The following is a 16678-nucleotide window of genomic DNA, read 5'->3' as shown; positions in this document are numbered from 1 at the left end:
CCGCAGGGGCAAGGCGGTCCCATCCCACCCCTCCTGCAGACCCTGCTCCCTCATCCTCTTATCCCCGCCGCCCCCACAGGCAGCACCACCGACACCGGCCCCACAAACGGTGAGGCGGTCAGCGCGGATGGGACCCGACAGACGGGGAAAATCGGAGAGTCTGTCACCAGGCACTAAGCGGTTAGAAAAACGAACTACAGGAGGAGTAAAGCACACCTCATACAGCTAATAAGATTATAACGGGCACCGCGGTTTCCTTGCCAGGACGCTTCTAATCATGCCCGCGTTTTTAATCCCTGCTAGCAGGAGACAAACAACGGTGTGCAATTACTTGCAAGCCCAAGTTAACAGCTAGGTGTCTTGGTAAATAAACACTGACACTTGTTCGCTTCAACTGCCCGCAACTCCAAGGTCAGAGTCATCCCGTGCCACCTGGGGATGCAGCAGCGACTCCGGTCTTGAAAACCACGTGCCGAGTGCTGGGGCAGACAGACCTGGTTCTCCCGCCCGTGCCACGCTACCCTGCCGCCGTGGGCTCGCACCGAGACTCTGGAAAGTGCAGAACACCACGCCGGGACCTCGCACCGCCAGCGGGCCCCCCCAGTGCCCCCGCGGGACGGCTTGGCGGGGGCTGCCCCTGGCAGCAGCCTCTGGGAATCCTAAACCCTGTCACCCGTCCTCCAGCCAAGGTGTACCGCACCTCGTCCTTGTCCTCCACAGACACGGGTAACAGACGCATCCGCCTCCTCCCGCCATCGCTCTGGCGCAGCACAAAATGACAGCTTCTGAGTGTTACTTTGCTGTGAACGTTTATGCCCTGCGAGACCCTGAGGAGAGGGTGATGCCAGTGAAGGCATAAGAGCCCTCCAACGAAGCCGCGAAACAGCTCTAGGCGGGGATTTTCTCCCGTCCGTCCGTTTGGTATACGATCCATACCAAGCATTGATTTTTCCGAACACCAAGCAGAGTTAGAGCAGCAATTGATATATTTCACATGCTAAAGCCAAAGCAAGTTAAAGGCCACATTTTCAAAACAAGGTATCTGATTTCACTCTCATTACAAGAGTAGTCACCCCTAACGAGGAAAGATAGATAGCACGAAGACAACATACAAAATGCAAAGAGATGAAAACTACCTTTTGTGCTCACATGCTGTGAAAGGAATAATCTTCCTGGTTAAAAAACCCCACGAAACTATGTTTTATGCCTAGCTTTGTAATAAGTCTTCTGTTTGGAGTCAGCCTAGCCAGTTGCACCAAAATCCTGCTCCTGTTGAGGTCAGGGACACATCTGTAGCGGCAGTAAACGAGGCTGAGTTTCACCCGTCATCCTTCGGGCTGCCAGCTACAAAAAGAAAAACATTACTCCGAGGAGCTGTGATGCCTCAGAGGTAAATCTTCTGAATATGAAGAAATGCTAGATGTATATTTTGTCTCTACGGTTACTTGACGAAAAATTGTTTTGTCAGAATTTGTTATCTATCTGAAAACATAGCCAGAAACATCAGATGTAAAAATAGCATTCTAGCAAAAAGACTGACTTCAGACCAGAGGTATATCTTCAGTATCCCCACTAAATAAAGGTGTGAGCATAGAATTAGGGTTTTTTTTTTTATCTGCATAAACTATTTTCCCCTCACTTTGAAATTCTCTTGTGATATTCCAAGTCAATGAGTCCCCAGTAAGCCTCAGATACTAAAACCCCCAGCAGATACATGTGAGTCTCTCTCTGGGCTCTCCCTGATCAGCTAGGAAAGACTGCAGCAAATCCAGTGAGAGGACTGAAAGGGGTTGAGTTGAAGTTTGTTTTTCTTTTAAATTCAATTAATTAACTTTGGGGCTGACAGTTACCAGGCTCCACCTAGCAGGCCATTCAGTACTAAAGGCTGTTCTTAAGCCACAGCTTGTTTTTGAAGTTCACCTTTTGAAAGTATTTCCTACTTGTCTCTTCACTGATTATTGGGAATATGAGGAAAATGAAGCTAAAAATATTGCAAGCAAATTAAAAAGGGATTCTCAGAAAAGGCAAAAGAAATAACACTGAGAAGTCATTCCTTAAGAGAGCAAGAGAGATGGCTTAGTTGTCTGCTAAGCTGAGTCAATGAAAACGATTAAGCAGCAGCTTGACAAATCAATGGGAAGGTGATCTGGAAATGCCCAGAGACTGAAACTAACACAGAAAGGACCCTGTGATTAGGGTTTCCAAGTTTCGATTATATATGTTCAATTTTTATTACTTCCCGTTACTGCTACGAGCGTTGTACCGCCAGGTTAATGACAGGTTTTCCCCCCTCTCCTGGTTGTAGTCTGACACAAACCAGGTATCCGACAGGAGTGTCCCACGGCCCTGGGAACTGTTCCCGAGGAGCCACTGTTTTCACTCGTCCTGTAACTGGGTTTGCTGGACGTTCCTGTTTTCTCTATCTCAATTCACAGGCGTCTCTCACAAGAAAGATGTACAAAGCTGGACAGGCAAAAAGCACGACACTGAAGAAGAGCATGGCAGTGAACAATGCTATTTTTATGCTCAGAGAAAGTGGAAGCTGAAACGCCAATCTCAATGACATGAGAGAACTGTCAGCAAGAACAGATAATTACACAACATGAATCCATCCTCATGACAATGACTCTAATGAGATAGGAAATAGAATAAAATCAATATTCTATTTACATTGACGGTACAGTCTCAAAGCTGGAAATTGCCAAATGGCTGACTATTAAATAAAGAAATACAAAAATTACCGACTGCCTTACAGTATTTTCAAAACACCTCTGCCAAATTCAAAGTTTACCAATAACATATCTCAACATAAAATTTGGAAAAGATACAGCAATTACTTCATGGCACAATTGAAGGATATAATTATAGCGCTGTCGCAAAATTAACAGAAACAACGAGCCAATTAACATCTTGGCCACACAACAGTGAAGGATTGGTTAAAGAAAAATATTCTTTAGTAAACTACTGCCAAACAAACCGACTCGGTCTCGTACTCCAGCCCTACAGCCGCACGACAGCGTGCAAAAGCGAGAAGACCCCCCTCGATTTTGTACTTTCCATTATGGGGGACCAGGGTGCAAAGGCAGCGGCAGAGAGCAGCCGGCTCTACGGGAATGCCGGGACACTGCGCCCCGCGAGACGGACGTCACAGCCCCCGCAGCCCCGCAGCCCAGGACTTCAGCAGAGCTTGGTAAAGCCACCAGCACACATTAGCACTGAACTACTAGGCAAGTCCCACACCAGATTTGCAAAAAAGCTGCCAACACTACTTTTATGACCCAGATATTTTGCATAATATACATAGTTTTAGTAGTCGTAGTACTAGTAGTAGTATTTTAAAGGTTATTTCTGTACTGTTTTAGCTCTGACAGAGTTGCTTGGGAAGGCACTGCAACCTCCCACTGACTTCAGTGGGATTCTTAGGCAGATCCTCATCAGACCTGTTTTTATCTTGAGTGTATTTCACAGTTTCTGAAACCGTTTTAGCAGAAACACCTAACTGCGACGTTACATCTGAATCTCACGCATCCAAGTGCACTCGGTTCACGAAAACTGGATCAATGGTGAAAAGAGGCAACATGTCATAAAGTGTCCCCAGCTGCGCAGCGCAGAAGTAAGGGACTTCCTCGAAATCAGTTCTCCAAGATTTATGTCCCTAATCAAACTGTGAACCCACTCCCAACAACAGTGTAATGGCACTGACGTACAAATCCCACAGCTCAATCCTTCCTTTAGATTAATTAGAGTAATGCTATTTTCAAGTGAGAAAGTTATACTGCAAATTCCATACACCTTCTTTCCTTTAGAGAGTAGACGGTTAATTACAAAAATGGTGGTTACTTCATAAAGTCCAGAAATAGGCCTGTTGAGTTCAGGGGTTTTTTTTTAATAACCGATGGTATATATCAGTTTCCCTCACAAAATCTGGGACTTCAGAGACATGCAGAATTCACACTATCTGACAGCATTAGATGGATGTGTATTTATAAACTAAACCAGGGAAAGGTCAGTGGCTGTCTCCAGACTGGGAAATGTCTATACCAGCTATTATTCTGCTCTTTCAACTTGTCAGCCAGAGACACAAAATGGCAGGAAGGACTGCCCTGCATTTAATCCATTTTGCTGTTGATTTATGTATCACAAAGCAGTCACACATCCCTCCACACCACTGAAGTTGCAAATACTGTTCCTGGTATTAAAAACATATCCATACTGGAACTCCTTTACCATAACATTTACATAATATATTTTAGAAATAGGAAGTTCTGCATTATCCAGGCGTAGGGGAATTTCAACCATAAAAGAAGTGACATTTCCCACGCAAGTCTAAAAAGAAGTTGTTTATCTTTAAAAATAGAGTAATCTGGTGATTTAACTTAAAACTCTGAGAAGTACTTTTAAAAAAAAAAAAAAAGAAAACAAACTGAATTGAAATAACCAAACACTCTTTTATTAAAATCAATGTTACGTGCTTGTTCTAATTAATTTTAAATATTGTGTTCCTACAGAAAGACACTTGAGAGGCCGTAACACAATAACTATGCGCTCTTCCAGAACATACAGAGCTCGCTCTTAATCAGACCCTTGCACATTAAAGACATTTTGTTTCATTAACGGCTGACGTACCTAAGCCAAGTGATGCAGGAGAGGAGTCAGATGACCTGTGCCAACGGCATCGCACGGACGGGTCTCCCACAAACCGGGATCCCCCCGGGGCAGCGCCGGGTGGGCACACAAGGCTGGTCACCCCCATCTCCCGCCCCACGCTGTGCCCTGCTCCCAGAAAGGCACGGCTCACCCGTTGAAGGGTTCCTACTCGCTCCTCGCTGTGACTTTGTAATTCTTGTCACTTTTCCTGCTTGTTTCAGCGGGAGCAGGCCAGAGGTGCCTGTCGATTATGCAGCAGAATGATGTCGATTATGCAGTTACCAAAACCCGCCCTGCGTGCAGCAGGTTTGGGGTGTTTTCCTCAAGAATGGAGCCATGCAGCAAACTCGGGACGAGTCCCACAGCTGAGATCCAAAACTGGGAGGTACTTGCAACAGCGGCAAAAAGGACAGCTACACATCACTGAACAACACTCCCCTACATGTGTGTATATATATAAAAATTGTTTCATGTATATAAAACATGAGTATTAGCATCATCCATGGTAACAACTACTACAGAAAAAAAGCCACATCCGTGACTCAGCAAGGGAAGCAACCGCTTCCCTCTGACACCACATTCAGCTGATGCCAATGGTTTCAGGGAGGAGAAGTGACCCAGAGGAGCCCTCACTGGCGAGAGATGCAGCAGACACCCAGGCTAGCCTCTCACAGGCCAGGTGCCTTAACACTCATCCACTGTACAGCAAGGGAAAAATACTGGCCGCTTATTACTGCGAAGGCTCTAAAATAAATCTACATGTCACCTCTAGAAAGCTTCCCACTTTTTACAGTCAGCTTTACCGTTTTTCACTTCCCTTCCTAAAGCAGCTGCCACATAGCCGTGCTTGCAAAGGGCGGCTTTTTCCTTCCCCAGAAATGGATCCCAGCAGTGGGTAAAATGAGTCTTGAGAGACCACCTTGGTGGGCATCTGATGGAGTACAGCATACATGTGGTCAGTACTGACATTATTATTAATTTATTAGGAATACTATTTGCTCCAGCCAATGAGCTCCTCCACTTCGCTAACCTGTCCCAGGCCAGGCATCCCCTCCCGCCTTTGCCCTGTCACCAAACTCCAGATTTCAAAGCCCTTGCCTGTTCACACGACCATCGCTTTGTTATGTGAATAATTATGAACGAGGAGCCTGGATGCAGCCGCCCCACCCAGGCACAGGGGAAGGCGACCACCGCCGCGGGGCCTGCCGGGGAGGACCGCGGCATCTTCAGCAGAATTCAGCGTGCGGCACCTTCCCCCCAGCCGCCTGCGCCTCGGCGGGCGCGCTCCCAGCGAGGCAAATCAGAAGTTGTAATTATGGGGATTGCTTCATCTTGCATCTGACTTGAGGGCAAACAAAAAGGGACGTGAATACAGATAATGAGGAACAGGTTATACAGAGTTCTGCTTTCGACAGCAAGTCAGAGCTTGGGTTTCAATGGCCTGGTCACTTCAGCTCGGTAATGGTGAGCTGTGGCAGTGCCGTGACAATCACACGCTTCTCGCCAAGGATGAGAAAATTACGTGGGAATGGGTGACAATGGGTCGCTGATGCAGCAGGGACAGAAGGAGAGCCATGGGCAGCACTCGGCCATCGCCCCGGCACCGCAGCGCGGCAGAGCAGCACCCCGGCACAGCACCTCCAGGAAAGGCCTGGGGGACCCCCACCTCTGAAATCCAAGCCAGGGACCCCCAGAGCCGCGAGGCACGGCCAGCTCAGGGTGAGGATGTGACCGTCCGACTCCTGCTCATGTTAACAGGCGTCACAAGGCAACGACAGTGCTGGAAAACTGCTCCAGCATCTGCTGCAAGGCAGGAGATAAAGCCGGCTGCGTTCCAGTTCAAACCTTTCGGTTTCTCAAAGAATCTCAAATCCAAAATAGAACATTTCCTATGGCTTAATACATGCTGGCCTTACATTTAATTTATATTTATCAGTCATATCCTTCCAGCATAGGAAAAACTTCTAAAATTTATCAGAAAATACAATGAATCTGAAATAACTTCATTATTTATGTAGTAAGAACCTAAATCCTAGAGAATGGGGTTTTCTAACTCTCTATGCTCTGCCACCATCCAAGGTATCCAAGATCATCGCTATGCACTAATAGAAAAGCAAAATGACTCTTCAGTGTACAGCAAAACTAATCAAGTTTAGGAGATACTTTCCTTGCCTTAACAGAGATCACAGAGATATACATACAGGGCTCAGCAGCACTGAAACACTTATTGATGCCATTAATTCCGCACCGTGAGCAATCTCACCCAAGCTAAATAAATACATGTGTCTTCAGGTACCAAGGAAAAGCTCCAAGTTAGTCACCGGTATTAAAAATAACAAAAACTGAATGATGGTGCTTTATTTTAGGAAAGAAATGAAAAATGTCTTTGAGGCCATTTTTTAATCAGTATTTGCTGTAATTTATTGTTATGCTTCTTCATCTTGAATCATGATATTTATGTAGCTAACAATAATCATGAAAAACAGCCCACTAATGGCCCGATTGGAACAGCTTCTTCTGCACAAAGCCTCAGCCAGAAGCAACCCCACGGCTGGCGGAGGTGAATTCCGCAGGGGCTCCTGAGTGGGGCCGTTCCCAGCGCGGCAGCTGAGGGGGAGGCCCTGCCGCTGCGCCGCGCCCTGGGTTCAAGGGCAGCCTTCCTCCCCTCCTCCCTCAGGAGCTGGGTTAGGTGATGACTTTCCCTAATGCTCATTTTGCTCACGGATTCCCCGATGTCTGAATGACCCAGCGAGTGTAACGCTGCTTCAGTGCATGCTCAACACACAACTTCTCTCTCATATTTAGCCTTTTGCTGTGGGTAATACAGATGAACTTCCAGGAGGATGAAAAAGAGGTTTCTGGTCACTCCAGTGCCCAGAAGGCCCCTGAGAAGGTCCGTGCTCCTACGGGAGGGACCTGCAACGCGCTGCAGCAGAAACCCCAGCCATGTGGGCACGGGGCCCTGGGGCACTCCCGCGGCCACCGAGCCAGCACGGCTCCAGGGACAGTCCTGGTGTAACACACTGAGGCACACGAGAGCACCCACAGGCTGTTAGCACCTGAGCTTGATCAATTCGTACTTTCAGAAAAAAAAGCAAGCAGCAGCCTGGCGTGGAAGGCGCAGTGAGTGCGGTGGCTCCTCCTGCATCACCGCAAACGGTAACTACGGGGGGTTTCCAGCTCGGCCAGTCGGACCTTTAATTTTTGCTTCTGGGTTATGGATCGGGTCATAACCCACTACCTCTTTATTTATGGCTGTTGTACAGCTGACCTATCTGAACTACTTCTGAGCTCCCACCTTCCACAGAACAACCAAGGAACATCTCTGAGGCAGAATGAAGGTGACCCTTCGTTACCCCCTCGCAGCCCTGTACTCCTCGTGGTCTCACGATGCAATAGGTGCCGGATCTCTCTGGTTCCACCAACACACACCTGCGACTCGCGCCCTCAGCCCGCCCCGGTCTCCAAGGCAGTCTCCTTCCCCAGCAAGAAGTGAACTGCGTCCTTTTTGCTCACTCTGCAGGCAACCTTTTCTCGGCTCAACTGGTGCCAAATCACAGAACACATAACCTTCAAATTCCCATTAATTCTTCCTGCAGAAGAAATGGCCTCTATATATTCATGCAACGTAAAAATGGATCACTTTCTCCAAAATGCCCGCTACACTGAATAAAAATGTTAATAAAAGGACCACAGGTGTGGACCAAAAATTTGAGACAGTTTTTTAAAAGTCTCTCAAGCACTTGGGTTATGCCCCTGTCAGAGTTACTTTGAACATTCTTATTTTTTAAACAATCCAAAATAACAACTTGAAGAATGGTGCTATATGAAAACCCAATACAAAACAGGTCCATTTAATGGTGCGACTCACACACCGAGCGCTCATTCTGCAGCTCCCTGTCTGTTTTCTATCTAGGGAAGAGCCGTGGCAGAGGCCCCCCCGTTTCTCGTAAGTCCCTTTTGTCATTAATGCACCTGTGCATGCTACCCAAACCGAACAACACAAGGAAGGAATTGCGGAAAAAGCTCAGAAGATTACAGTTTTCCTTGTATTCTCAGTCCTGCCTCTAAAAGCCAATTAAAAATACCGAATATGGAAGTTTAAAATTCTAGTCTTACACAAAAAAACATGGAATATTGGGAAAATAGCTTTTGAAAAGATTAAAGAAAAAGCATTTTGTATAAAAATGGTGAATAAAGACAGAACACTTAGAAGTTGTAGAAAACCAACCAAACAAACCCAAAGCAGTAATTTTGTCAGTCAAGCAGAAAAATGAGTGAAAGAAGTTCAAATTCTTGTATTTTAGTTGCCACCATTAGCTGCATTTAATTAGAAGAATTGAACAGAGCTGCATCTACTTTTCACAAAAAAATCACATCATTAAAGATTTATTTGTGGAATATATTTGCACATAAATACAGGAGCTTAATAAAATGCTGATAAGCAGCAAGCAAGATATTTTCCCAGGGACTTTCTTCTAAGCAGTCTGCAAAGCTAAGTCACAGCAGCAAGTGCCTGCGCTCCCAGAAGAACATTTTTAACTGGTACACATCAAAAAGCTGAAAGCACATAATTACATTATCAGTATCACAGACTCCCTACCTTTGATTTTTCACTGCTTGTTAAGGAAGTCTCAAAGTCAGTTTAAGTTTTGTCTGTGTATCGAGCACTGAAGGATTCCTGTGTAAAATTACATATGGAAAGGATTTCACTGAAAACCAAGAGTGATCATCCAGGGCCAAGAATGCTGCCCAGGCTCTAATAAAGTCTTCCAAACACTAGAAGAAACATTTTTTGTTTGGATTTTTTTTTTTCCTCCAAGCTTCAGAGAGTCACAGAAAAAACCCACCAGCGTTTATTTCTCACACATAAATCATGCTGTGTTTATCAGTACGCGCAGCTGACAGGACCCCTCTCCCATGGAAACCAGATGGCACAAGCCACAGTGAAATAGCCGGTGTTAGCTGGGGCGGTGAACCCCGACCCCCGGGATTGGCGAGGAGGAGGAGGAGGAGGAAGGGCGGCAGCTGGGCACAGCCAGCCCCCGAGGAGCAGCCGCCATCCCGCCCGCGCCTCCGCCAGCAGCCTCGGCAGATGTGGGAGCACCGGCTCCCGGCGCCTGCGCCAGAGACGCGTCTTTTCTACGGTGAATCCAGGCCTAATTGCTGCTGCCTCCAGCTTGGCAACCTGCTCGGAAAACCTGACACATCTGCCTGGTTCGGCGAGCTCCCGGAGCCGCACGCTCCTCCACGGTGCCGCCGGGGAGCGCGGAGTTTAAAGGCTCGAGACCTCGGGTCCATCTAGACCCGATAAATGCGGCAAACTTCACTTTCTCCTACAGCAATTTCCTTCGGTTTAACAGAAAAGCTTATCGCCTCGACCGTTGCGTATGTGTCCCTGCAGCCACGAGAACGTCCCCGTGACGCAGGGAGCAAGGGCCTGCCGAGGGGAGCGTGGAGGGCCCTGCTCTCCCTTTTTTAGAAGGAAAAATTCCCGTTAACTTCTCTGGAAGCAGGATTGGGCCCAGCGCCCACACATGCTCCGGGTTCCCGAGCCCTTACTCACCGCTCGCAGTGGGATCGCAGCACGGCAGGAATGCGCCCGGGCTCCGGCCCCGCTCCACGCCCCAGCCGGGCAGCACCTGGGTGCGTGGTGCTGGCTGCACGGCACAGGGCGCCCGGGCCCCGCCGGGGAACGGGGGTCCCTGCAGCTCAGCTCCCCGGGCACGCTCTCCAGGCCAGCCTCAACCTACAGCCACCCAAGCCAGGAGACGTTATTTGTAACGCTTTTGACATTTTGCTTTTCTCCCCCAAATAATACCTGCTCCGAGTTCAAGCCCAAGGCATATTTTGCCATGCCAGATGATCTGCGACCGTCTCATGACTTATTACATTGTTATCATCACTAAGCTTAGCAAACAGGGCTGCTAAGTCTATTAATCTTCTGAAACACGGAGTCTGAAACCGTAGAAACAAAACATCTCACTACAAGATACATAAAATGTGGTATAGCAAGATAAGGGGGAAATTCAGTGCACACTGTTAATTTTTTTCCTGAGCCACTGCAAGCAAGACTGACGCACTTTTGTAAGAACCAACCCTGAATGTAACATTAACGACAAGTACGTAAGTGAAAAAAAAATCCCTTTTACACCAGCAGCCTCCCCCGGGGCAGACAGTAAGGTACGCTTCCAAGAGGAAAACCTGGACTGTATGCAGAAGTTTAAACTGCCACCTGTAAATTCAAGGAAAGAAGGGATAAATGGGCCAAATACAGCTGGGCTAGCAATGGAGGGCTATGTCAAAGCTCACTTTTCAAACTGTCAAATGACTAGACATATTTTAACCTGGCTAGTCCTTATTTCTTTTTATTGTACTGAAATTCATTCCGATTCAGCCACCAACATACAGCCTGCATATTTATGTCCCAAAATATTTTTCTATGAAAACAAATATTTGGCATATTTGCCAAAAGCATAAGGTCCTAAGAGCAACACAGGCAGTTGCACACTTTCTGACAGCGCTCAAATAAGGGCTGGAAGTTGTTTCTCCCCGAGACGTCTTGCCAGCAGCTCCCGGCGGTAGCAGGGCTGCAGCAGGACAGATGGAGGCGGGGGGCTGAGCTGGCACCCGGGCTGGGAGCACCGCCCGCGCCCCCGCGCCGGGTTAACGCTGATGAGACGCTTGGCTGATGGAAAGGGTAATCTGGCTGCACGGAACTCACGGCCAATTGTGGTTTAGTCAGCCCTGGCTTCCTCGGGCTTCCTGTGCAATCTTTTTACCTTTTAAACCGCTGCTGCTACTTCTAATTAATACGAAATAGTAATTAACCCAGTGAAAATTCAAGCTGCATTTAGTGAGAACTTGTTAGACTTTAGTGAAGTCAGATTTTAATTGATGGCAAACTCTGACTTCTTTTCTTTACCGTACATGAAAACAGAGTTTTCCCAGCTACCTAAAATATTTTGGATAAAAATATTCTTTTCTAACAACACAGCATACGCACATAATTTGAAACAGGGACTATTTCACAGGGTAGCAGCTGAGAGCAAGTAGACATTTTAAAAAAATAATGGATCCCAGAAGAAAAGCAATTCTCCTGGAACATTGCTGGATTTCATCCTGAGGCCAGCCTGCATCAAACCCTCCCAGAGCCCTCGAACAGCCTCGTGTGCGTCAGCCCGCACCGGCTCAGTGCTGCTGCTCTCGCTCTCCTGTTGCTTCCAGAGGCTATGGAAGAAATTTCAGATCAGCCACAGAGCAGGGAAATTTACTGCTGGTTCAGAATGCACCTAACAGTGTAGAACAACACTGGTCACTGGCTTCAGTCGCCAAGCAAAGCAAGGACCGAGACGCTCACCCTGCACAAACTGCTGAAGGTGGAACGGGAAGGGGTGACACGAACTGCTCGTGTGACCCTCCTCACCGGGAGCCACGCTCCATTACAAAATGCCATATGCAAAACCTCCACCTCTCAACTCCATGTTAAATGTGTATTTTGTTACCTTGGGACGTATGCAAGTTCCATCACAACTGTGACACACCGTTTAAATGGTCCCTTCTCCTTCCCTGCTGCGAACTCTCATTGACACTAACGGGAATTACAACTGCACATATTCACGGCAGAACAGACTCCAAATGTCACCGAGGATAGCAATAAAAAAACATGCACATGTTTATCCTTTCGGTAAATAATTAGGGGGTAGTAGGAAGGAAATGTTGTTTACTTTGCTGCATTACTTGGGAAACTAAGTTTACAATATAGAATTGTTAATAAAATAAAATAAAAAAATAATCATCCTAGGCAACTGCTCTAATCCCCAAGGAACACCAACGGCGGAGACCACCAGGCGTGCAGGCACGGGAAAGCCTGGAGGCTCTGCCTGCCCCGGCCGGGGCCAGCAGCGCAGAGCCGAGGGCAGGAGTCCCTCAGGAAACCTTCCATCGAACCCGGTCAGGCTCCGCGCCCCACAGCTGCCCGGCTGCAAAGCACATTCACCAAAGCCCTGGGCCTACCCGCCCGAGCTCTGCTCGCGCTCCGACACAGCGCCGAGCTCTCTGGCAGCGCCCGCACGTTTGGGTGCAGGATTATTCTGCCACCCCTTACAAACGAACGACAGTACAAAACTGGATCATTTCAGGCAACGCCTGACCACTGACATCAGTGCCCTTCCTTGCTCATACTGGAAAACGGTCATAAAAATATATAAAACACAACCACAGTAAAACTCCTTCTGGACAGGAGTAGTTGCAGGGATTTTTTGATAAATATTCGGTTACACAAGTCATCCTCTGCATGGACAAACATCACAAAAATAAGACAACAAAAGGGAAGAGAACTTTTTTTTTGCAGTTTTATCTTAATGAGCTGATCTTTAACAGCAAAATCACCTCTTCATAGCATTTGCATTTAAAATGTGCATGAGGCAAAGGAAAACACATATTAAGCCTTTGAAAGTAATGAACAGTTACTGCAAGGCGTCTTTTATAATCCAACACGTGTGACTTCCTCAGTGTTAGCGCTGTTCGAAAAATGATGCTCGCAGTTTATACACGCGGTTCCTAAGTAGCAATCATCCTCTATTCTGGACATCAAGAGGTGCTGAGGCTCATCCTTCTAATTACAGGCATTCCTCTGTCGTTACCACCTCCACATTAAATCTGAAGCAGCAGAATAAAACAAGTACTTAAAGGAAATAAAAGCAGAGAGGAAAGCGTATGTTTTAACCTGAGCTGGCCGTGAGATCATCTACACCACAGGTATAAGGACCTCTGCTGCGGCCACTTAACCCGCCCCGGACAGCGGGGTGAAAACCACGCCGCTTTAACGGTCTGTCTCCCCCGGGCAAGCAAAATAAAGACCCTTTGGACTGAGGTTTGTTTCAGCTGTTCGGTGCGATGCATCCCCATCTCCAGGACTTCACGTTTATTTTCCAGTTTCCACTGTACGTGGGCTCTAAGTTCAGGGAAGTCAGGTTTGGCCCCGACGCAGGGATGCAAAGCGATGCAGCTCGGACACTGCGCAAAGGCCACAGAGCAGCACATTCACCTCTAAAAATCCCGTGGAGGACAGACTGCAGTGAATGACATTACAGATCCTTCCCAGTAGTATCTTCCCTGCTCATGGAATTTTGGAAAGTAGCGTTTTCAGTGCTCCCAAGACACACAAACCGGACAGGCACCAGAAAGCTCCATGCAAAACAGGTTTTAAAAGAAAGCAACAGCAGCACCTGCTACTTTCAAATGCTTGTCAGTGTGTGGTGTTTGTCATGGAGGTGTCTAAAAATGTTACTTCACTCAATGCTCGGCCTCGCTATAGGAAGCTGAATAGAGATAAACTCAGTAATTATTACCTGGTAATGCCAGAAAATTATGAGCAGCATCTGAGACTTAGTGAAGCAACAAAGTAGTAGAATTCAAAGGCAGAGTAATGCAAAACAAAACCGACCTTTCTCCAAAACTGGAAATGAACGTCTACATGTGAGGTCTGAAGCAGCTTGGTTCACACACTTATTTCAGATTATACTGTTGAACTTCCCAAAGCAGAAGGAGCCAAGAGCTAGTCTAAAGTAAAATCAGCAAAAAACCTGAAATTTCTACATGCCACCACCAGCTGCAGCAGAGGGCTGTGTGCTCACGCAGGGCCGCAGCCTTCCCGAGGTGCTGCGGCTGCTGCCATGCCCAGGCGCCCCAGGAGCCTGCACGGCACCCTACCCATCCCCCGTGCCAGTACCCTTCCTAGGATGATGATTTTGCCATCTCCTACATCTCACCGGGAGGAACTGGGCTGAAGGCCCTCGCAGCACCCTACACTGACAGCAGCGGGTCAGTGCAAGAACAGCTTCAGGGCCCGGCCCGCCTCCGGAGCGACCTCTGCGGAAAGGCTGTTCGGAATTATGCTTACTGCCACAATTAGACAGTAACATCCCAGAGAAATTTTAAATTAAAATTCTCTGCTTCCACTAATTAAACTGTTTCAATGATATTCCTGGAGACAGATACCATTCGTTGCCTTGTTAATCCACCAGATCTAAAACTCCACGTCGCCTGCCACGGGGTGAAGAACGTGGGGCGGCGTCTGCGTGGAGGGTGCGAGCCGCAGGCAGGGCTTGGATCCGCGGCCGCTCTCCCGCGTCTGCAGGACGGCTTTCAACCCAGAAAAACACGAAGCTCGTGCCTAGGCGGCACGTGGCACAGCTGTGCTTCACACCACTTCTGAGAGGACGAGCATAAAGGAGGATTTTGTGAGTAAATGAAAAGAAATGACAAAGGCGGGCTGTTCCCACCGCGGGGAACGCCGGCGCGGCGCGGGGGATGTATGGAGACCATACCCTGCGCCACAGCCGAGGGGAGTTCTCACGGGGCAGCTTTGACACTGCTTCCTCACTCAAGTGAATTACAAATTGCTCACATAATGCCCCAATTTTGCCTGTTGATTCAACTGCCTTGTACTACAACAAAGCATCCTTGGACTCAGACCCTTTCCTGCCATTCAAACTAAATTTAATCCACTGACGGCTTTAAGGAAATGCGACAACAAATATGCCCTGTCACTTTCTCATGTATCAGATTAAGAAATCTTGTGGCCTGTGTATCTTTGCTCAGTAGCCCGAGTAAATAACAACTGCACAATCCTGTACTTTTAGGTGTCACATAAACTAGGCAGACTCCACAATTTCTGTTAAATCATACGTACAACATACAGACTAGTAACTTTTCAAAATTTTCAAGTCTGGAAGCTAACTGATTATAAAACTTAGAATGCTCGGTCATCACCATCGCTTTTCTATTTAAATACCTTTTGTTTCAACTACGCCTGGAGAGGTTTTGTAGCTCGGAAGCCCAGCCTGTAAATCCAGGAAAGTCCAAATCCATTTTACGATGCTCTAGTCTACACGGGCTGAAGAAAGTAGTGACACAGGCCTCACAAAATTTAAATTGCAGAAGCACATGCTGCGACCGCAGAGCTCAGCTCGGCGTGCACCCGGCGTCCCCGTCCCCCACAGACGGGCTGTCGGGGTGCCCCGCTCCCCAAACACCCCGCGGGCAGCGCCCAGCTCGGCCCGCACCGCCCGCGAGCAGAGCCCCGACACCCAGCCCTGCTCCGTCTCAGCCTTCCACACACCGTTCGGTCACCGCTCCAGTGAACCCGAGGACGCCAAGCCTTTAATTTCTTTTTTATCTACTTTAAGTTGTCATAATATTGTTTTACGTCAGGGTCGGCACCAGGCGGGAGCAGACAGCCCGGCGGCAGCCAGGATCCACCGCAGCCTCCGAGTGCCCGACCTCAGGCTCTCGCCCTCCAACCTCCCCTGCAGCGGCAAGTGCCATCAGCTAATTAGTCACGATGCAAATTACTTCCTTGCTGTCACTTTGGATCGCGTTGCCATTCCATCAGAACCTTTTTTTCCGTACTTAGAGAAGATATAGTCCAGTTATTTTTTCAATTTTGCTATTCATTACTCACAGCCCTCTCTCCTGTCCGTTACGTCCCTCCGTTAAACCTGCTCTCACACCTTCACCGTCTCTACTTTGTCACCCGTGTCCTTCTGCTAGTGCCACGTTTTGCAGCATGCATTCCCCCCCAAAGAAAATGAGCAAAATCGATAATTACTTTCTAAACGAACCATGCGTTTTTCTAAAGTAACCATTTTATGCAGATGACATCCCTGCGTTTTTCTCTTCCGCTATACTAAGATCTTAACAGACTCGCTCGCGGTAACGAGGTGCAAAACAAAGTTCTGAATCGAAGAACTTCCTCTAAAAAAAAAGAAAAACAAAGTAAAAAGAAAAAAGAAAAAAGAGAAAGCTCCATTTCCACGCAGTTAATCTAGAAACTCCCGAGGGGCCGGGCAGCACGGCGAGTGCGCATCAGGCAGGATTTCTGCTCGGCACCGCGATGGGCGCGCACCCGGCTGGCGAGTCCCTCTGAAGTTACCGTCCTCTCCACACAAAAATTAAAAAAAAAAATAATTCTCACCTCAACCACTACGCTTTTTCTCTCTTTTTTTTTTTTTTTTTTTTTTTTTTT

At 47.6% G+C, this 16678-nt stretch overlaps 1 protein-coding gene across 1 annotated transcript in view; it reads right to left on the bottom strand.

Moving 5' to 3' along the window:
- The window catches only part of MBNL1 (muscleblind like splicing regulator 1), a 95505-nt gene that overhangs the window by 72268 nt on the left and 6559 nt on the right, over positions 1 to 16678 (bottom strand). The gene's annotated exons all lie outside the window — the stretch shown is intronic.

Source organism: Athene cunicularia, assembly GCF_003259725.1.
Source record: "Athene cunicularia isolate RWA chromosome 9 unlocalized genomic scaffold, athCun1 chr9_part1, whole genome shotgun sequence".
NCBI lineage: Eukaryota > Metazoa > Chordata > Aves > Strigiformes > Strigidae > Athene > Athene cunicularia.
This window is presented reverse-complemented; position numbering and strand designations above follow the sequence as displayed.